Source organism: Poecile atricapillus, chromosome W, assembly GCF_030490865.1.
Source record: "Poecile atricapillus isolate bPoeAtr1 chromosome W, bPoeAtr1.hap1, whole genome shotgun sequence".
NCBI classification, from domain to species: domain Eukaryota; kingdom Metazoa; phylum Chordata; class Aves; order Passeriformes; family Paridae; genus Poecile; species Poecile atricapillus.
In genome coordinates, this window is record NC_081288.1 from 58,316,794 (window position 1) to 58,323,190 (window position 6,397).

The following is a 6,397-nucleotide window of genomic DNA, read 5'->3' on the forward strand; positions in this document are numbered from 1 at the left end:
TTTTATTCTAAAATTGCTTGATTCAGGAACTACCTTTACTTGTGTATGTTTCAGTTTTTGGGACCATGTTTTCCTTTTAGCCTCTAGATTATATATCAGTGGAACTGATCTGGTGGGGTGGAGCCTGCTCCCCTGTGGGTGGCTGTTGTTGCCCAGGCTTCCTTGGCCTGAGCAGATCTGGCAAAGACAACCTGCAGAACTTGTTGGTCCAGTCTCTGGCCGCTCTTGAAATTTAAATCATTCACTTACTATCTATTTGACTTGTCTTTGAAAAAAAAGTAGCTTCCTCCAGAGCCAGTCTGAACATCAAACAATTCACAAGAGACAGAAGGAAATGCATGTGCAAATAGCTGCAGAGTTGGAACCACACAAAGGAAAACTTTGGTTTAAGGATGTAGGTAGGCCTTCATATTAAGGCTAATCATTGATTTCATGTAACTGTCCCCCATGCTGGAATCCACAACTCAAGAACCCAAACTGAAATTTATCCTGCCCAGGTGTATACAAATGTCTGTGTGGTTGCTCCAGCTTTCCAAATCCCTGGCTGTCAGAATCCTTCTGTAGGAACTTGCTTCTATCACCTACAGAGAAAAACCTAGGGCTACTGTGCTTGCAGAATAGGCATCTCAAGCTACTGTCTGAAGTAGCACTGAATATGTACACAAGGCATTTGAAGAGTTTCATCTTGCTGAATCTCATACATCATAGGGTCCTTCCCCACAGACTTGATCTGGTGTGTAGGTGCTACCTGTGGGACTTAAACCAGTGATGGTGTTCAGCTGTGGTGCTCGTGTGTACTACTGTTCACAGCCTCATCTCCCATGGAAATAGAAGCCATCAGCTCAAACTGGCCTTTTACTCTATTTGTTTGGGGTAAAGAAAGGTAAAATACATACAAGGAGACAGGAAAGAGATACTGGATTGCAGTTTTGAAGAGTGTCTGAAGTCTATTTGGGTCCTGTTACATCTTATTCTCCTTATGTAGTTATTGAAAGTGCTTAGTTTGAAAATCTGCAACTGTAGTTTTGTAGCTAAAAGGGCTAGATTGTGATCCAGGCACTACAGTACCTGTGGCTATATGACATCTGTAACAGCATGTTGTCAGGGCAGGTTTAAGCTGGATATTAGGAAAAGGTTCTTCACCCAAAGGATGGCTGGGCACTGGTACAGGCTCCCCAGGGAAGTGGTCACAGCACCAAGCCTGGCAGAGTTCAAGAAGTGTTTGAACAACACTCTCAGGGAGATGGTGTGACTCTTGGAGATGTCCTGTTCAGGACCAGGGTTTGAACTTTAATGATCCTTGTGTGTCCTTTCCAACTCATGTATTCCTTTCTAACTATGATTCTATGGCTAACTATCTCAGACACAGGCCAGGAATATTATGGTGGCCCACACTTGGAATAAGCAGGGCAGCTGCCGAACAGGGACGAAGATTACTGCAGTTTTCCCTAAAGGCTGCTTGAATAAAACAAGCAACCCTTGGAACAGAAGCTAAAGCCATCTCTCTCTTAAATGAATCTTCTAATCTCCAAGTCTTGTGTTGCCTTTCTTTAGCTCCACAAGAACAACAGAGCTTATTTTCTCCTTTAATATAAATTAATATTCAGCGTACTTGCATGGAAGAAAAAGGTGTGAGTTTAAGTTCCCTTAAATAAAAGAAGGCATAAGGGAAGTCTCTTGCTCCTTCTACAAACCTGAAGTGGGGTATTACAAGTTCTACATTTGGGGGACATCTGAGGAAGTGTCAAGTTACAGACTGAATGGGGCAGGTAGGAGGACAGACTGAACACTTGGAGTTTTTGAAGGGACTTTAAAATAACAAATTTCTCCTGCCTATTTAAGTTCTTAAAAGAAAAATACCTTTTGATTTGACTGATTACAATCCTACCATGAAGTTCAGCTTTTATCAAAAGCAGAAATAAGGTGAGCATACTGAATTAACTGAAGGTTGAATTAACCTGAATAAAGCAAAAAGATAGTACAGTTCATCTCTAATGCTGCTATAGAATGAAATTTGCTTTAGGGTGTCTTGTTTAAACTCTCCAAGGGTCAAATGTTGTGTAGCATTATACATTGATCTTTCCAGTTTGACTTAATTTCTTGGAAGCAATGCTTGTTCCTGTAAAAAGTCCAACAGATTACTTGGACAAAAATACGTAATCATGCTATTTCACATGGAGAAGGTGAATAATCAGTCCTATAGCCTGAGATGTAAGACATTCTTGTTATTAAACTAAATAAAGTAATTGCATGAAAAAAAAAGTTGTGGAACCTGCCAGTAGAGGACATTTCTAGAAGATGAAAGTAAAAACTGCTTCAAAATAAAGGTAAACTGATGACTCTTCCATCAAGAACCAAAAGAACTAAAGATTAAGGAACAACTTCCAGTTCACAAGGTCTCTAATATCAAGAGCTAGAAAAAACTAGACTATATTGACCTTATACCTCCCTTAAGTACTTGCTAGGGTCTTCTCTCTCAAGCTAAATTGGGGTGAGGAGATATGGAGAATGCTTTTATTGGATCTGACATAAAATACATTTATCTGCTACAACTGAAGAAAAAGCAGAGCATGTCTCATGTGAGGCAGCTTACACATTCAGAACAAGCTTAAGATTGTGCTGCTGCTCCTGCAGTTAGTTGTTTCAGGACCATTCTTATTTTCCTGAATACTTCTAGTTCTTCCCATAATGTTAAGGAGCTTGAAAACTGACATGAGTTCTTAGCATTGGTTTGCTATATCAATTTTAATGCAAGAGTGTTTCCCTTGCATCTGGCAGCATTTTTTCATAACTTACACAGAAATTCCAAGAATGATAGCCTAGTGTTGCTTCCCTTTACTACATGTGCTCACTCTTACATACTCCCCTTCTACCACCACCCTCAAAGAGCTTTCCTTCTTAGTATTCAAAGGCTCTTTCTTGTGCAAGTGACTTCACTTTCTGCTTGCAAGAAAAGAAGAAAACTTTTCATCACTGATGAAACTGATGAGTTTATCACTGATGTAAGCAAGAGTATTTAGCCACAGCTATCTCAGTGAGCTGGTTACATAATTAGTCTCAACTATGCCAAGACTAATGTTAAGAGGCTGTTAAACAGTGATACATGAAATGTATCACTATCTGCTTAACATGTGACACCAAAGATTAAAAGGGTATTTGCAAAAATTCTTTAAGCTAAATAACAAATAGCTCTACAAAGGTTTTCTTTATTTCCTATTTATATAGGTATGATTTCAAATTGTAACTGGTCCATTTTATATGCAGCTACTTATTTTAGAGCAGCTCTTCAGATAAACATGAGCAACTCTTAACTACTTTTTGGTTGCTCATTCCAGACCTTTTGACAACCTTTATGATATTAAGGGCAGCCAGTGTTTCCTCTGAAATTCTACATCTTACTGTCAATGGCACTCTTTCACCAATTCTGCTTTCTTTCAGCTACAACTGCCCTTGGTTCTGTACTAAGGCTTCTTCATCTGTCAGTTTGTGCAAAGTATAAGGTAAAAATGCTGCCTGAAATGAAGTCCACCTTGTCCTTTAGAACTGCCAACTTAAGAAGCTGGAAGAAGGCACTGGTTCATAGAGAAAATGAAGAGTCAGGGACAGCTTAAGCAAAGATCCTGTCCTTAGAACCCAAGTTGATACCTGAGTTGGGAGATTGCTGTGGTTACTATTTCTGGTTGGCATACTCATTTTATGAAATCACTTTAGGGTCAGCTTTGCAATGAATTTCAGTTCTTTATAATTCAGAAGCTATTTTTGGGGAGCAAAGGGAAGGTATTTGTAGTAAGTGCTCACTGACTAAATTCTGCAAACACGTTTCCTTCATTTGGACTTGGTGGGCAGGAAAAGAGGCCACATACAAAAAGATGTAAATGTGGGGGAAGCGTTATCTCAGGTTTCTGAAGCATAATATGCATCTCAATAGATTGTTTCCATTATATAACCTTCACAAGACCTGAGTTCTTTGAAAAGGCAGTTGCAGATCTCAGCTTCTTCCTACTTTTATTACTACAAACTTTTTCTTGCTGCAGTGTATAGTTATTACACCTACTTTTGCCTACTTTTAAAAGATGCAGAAGCTTTAAGATTTTTATGAGGACCAAGTATCATCTACACTTTACTTTCTATTCTAACACTGAAAAAGCACTGCTTACTGAATTTATTTCTGAAGTTGTTAATGTTTAAGTATCACTGTTGCAGGGTCAGCATGTTATGCATTTGGGAACTGTCTGCTGCCGCAGTGATTGGTGCAGCACAAACTCGGGTTGATGAGAACTCCTACTGTTTACAGCTTTATTAGTCTGAGGGAAAGCACTGTAAAAATAGGGGGCATCTTATCCATTACAAATATGAGAAAGGTTGTGAAAACAGAATTTTGGCAATCACTGAGAATTTACATTAAAAATAATAAGGCAAACCCAACACAAAACACAGTCACTCAATAACTTACCTCAAGATTCAATGAAAGCTTCCAGCCCCTCTTTTGGAGTCATTCTTTTCTCACAGGCAGCAGTGCCTGACCTGAAGGAGATACTCCTGTAACTCCTATAAAAGGATCAAGGCTTACAACTGAAAATAGCAACTTTATGTTCTCAGTTTCCCTTATTTTTATATAAGACTAAGTTTTTCAGTTTTAAGGTCTTTTGGGCCTGTGTATTATCTTAAAAAAATTCTAGCATAAGCTTTTATTTAATTTAACCAAGCTGACACTGAAACAGTGTGGTCTTAAACACGGAGCCCTTAAAAAATGCAAGCCAAACCAAAATGAAAAAGGGAAATCACAGTATAAATAGACTAACTTCAACTGATGAAATTTTACTTTTAAAAACAGTGACTAGTTCTTGTGTTCTCTGTAAGTTTTGACAAAAAAGCATGACTATACAATTATCTGTATGACTAAGAAGCAGATTTGGGGCTACAAAATACCATCACTACAACTTTCCACACAGAGAGTTTGATAGGAGCTACAGCAAAGACTTAGAAGCCAAGATGCTTGCGTCCAGAGAACTGTGATTTTCAGGTGAGCTTGTTCACTGCCAGCATTCCTCCTCATGTGATGCGACTCCAAAATGCTCTAAGTCTTAGGTTGTATTTACATTCAAGCCTTGAGTGAAAATTGTATCATTTGTTTAAAAAGAAAATTGTTTTTGATTTTTTTTTTTTTCATTTTCTCTCCACTGCTTTGGAGAGATTAAAAATCTCCTTTACAAGGGTCAAGGTTATATTCACAGTTAAAATGTAGAAGAAAAAATTGAGGTAATGATTAACCAGTAACCATTTAAACATGTTTCCCAATAAGCTGCTTCAAATTCACCTACTTCCAGCTATATATAAATGAGAACAAATTGTTTTATTACTGCAAAAAAAATGTGTGCTATTCTCATTTAACCCTAGAAGACCAAAGAGATGATGACTGTTGATACAGAAGTAAACATCTTAAAATACTGCAGGGGAAAAAACAGTATTAGTCTTTCCCAAGTACACGATGTAGTAATTTACTTAAACAGTACAGGTATAAACATAATATGATGGAATAACACTTGAAATACCTGAAACAGTAAAATGTTTAGAGAAATGACACATGGAAACCAGAGCCACTTGTGAAATAATTAAACTAATTTTTCTGAAGTTAAAACAGCTTTTGGAAAATGAAAAGAAGCAGAATCCAGGCTCAAGTCCAAAGAACTAAATGGAAAACCCATCTTTTCACACAGCTTGTTCTGTGGTATATTTATGATTACAACTGTTTGAATTAATTTTTATTCAATGGTTGTCTTAAATCCACAATAAAAAAAAAAAGGCAGTGTTGACTACCACTGGAAAATTGCAAATAAAATGTTTAATTTCAGAAACTGAGTTCACCATTTATAAATACACTAAAACATAGTAAATGCAAAATTAGATTAGGCATAGGTAGAGTATTTTAACAAAGCTACAACTTTTCTAAAAGGTCATAGGCAAATGATGACTTGTTTCCCAAAAATGTATTCAATGAAAACTGAAATGATAAGATGAATCTTTCTAGAGTTAAACTAAGGAGAATGTTCCTTTCAAATTAAAATGCTGGCTACTTTTTCCATTATTTGAAGTTTTAAAGGCTCTATATTCCGTTTGCCTGATGGACACCAACATTTAAGAATCAACCTTACTACATGAAGTTCTAAGCAGTGCACCATATCCATAAGGCTATTACTGAAAACCAGAAGATCAGTTATTTCTGTACTAGGAGCTTTAAAACAGGCTGTTCTACACAACTGAATTTACACTATGAGTAAGGGCTCAATTTTTACAATAGGGACCTTAAAGTTTTGATGCACTAAAGATTAGAAAAGGCTTCAGAATTACATTAGAATCTTCGTGGTAAGTTTCTTGCCTTTTTTTGTACATGGCATTA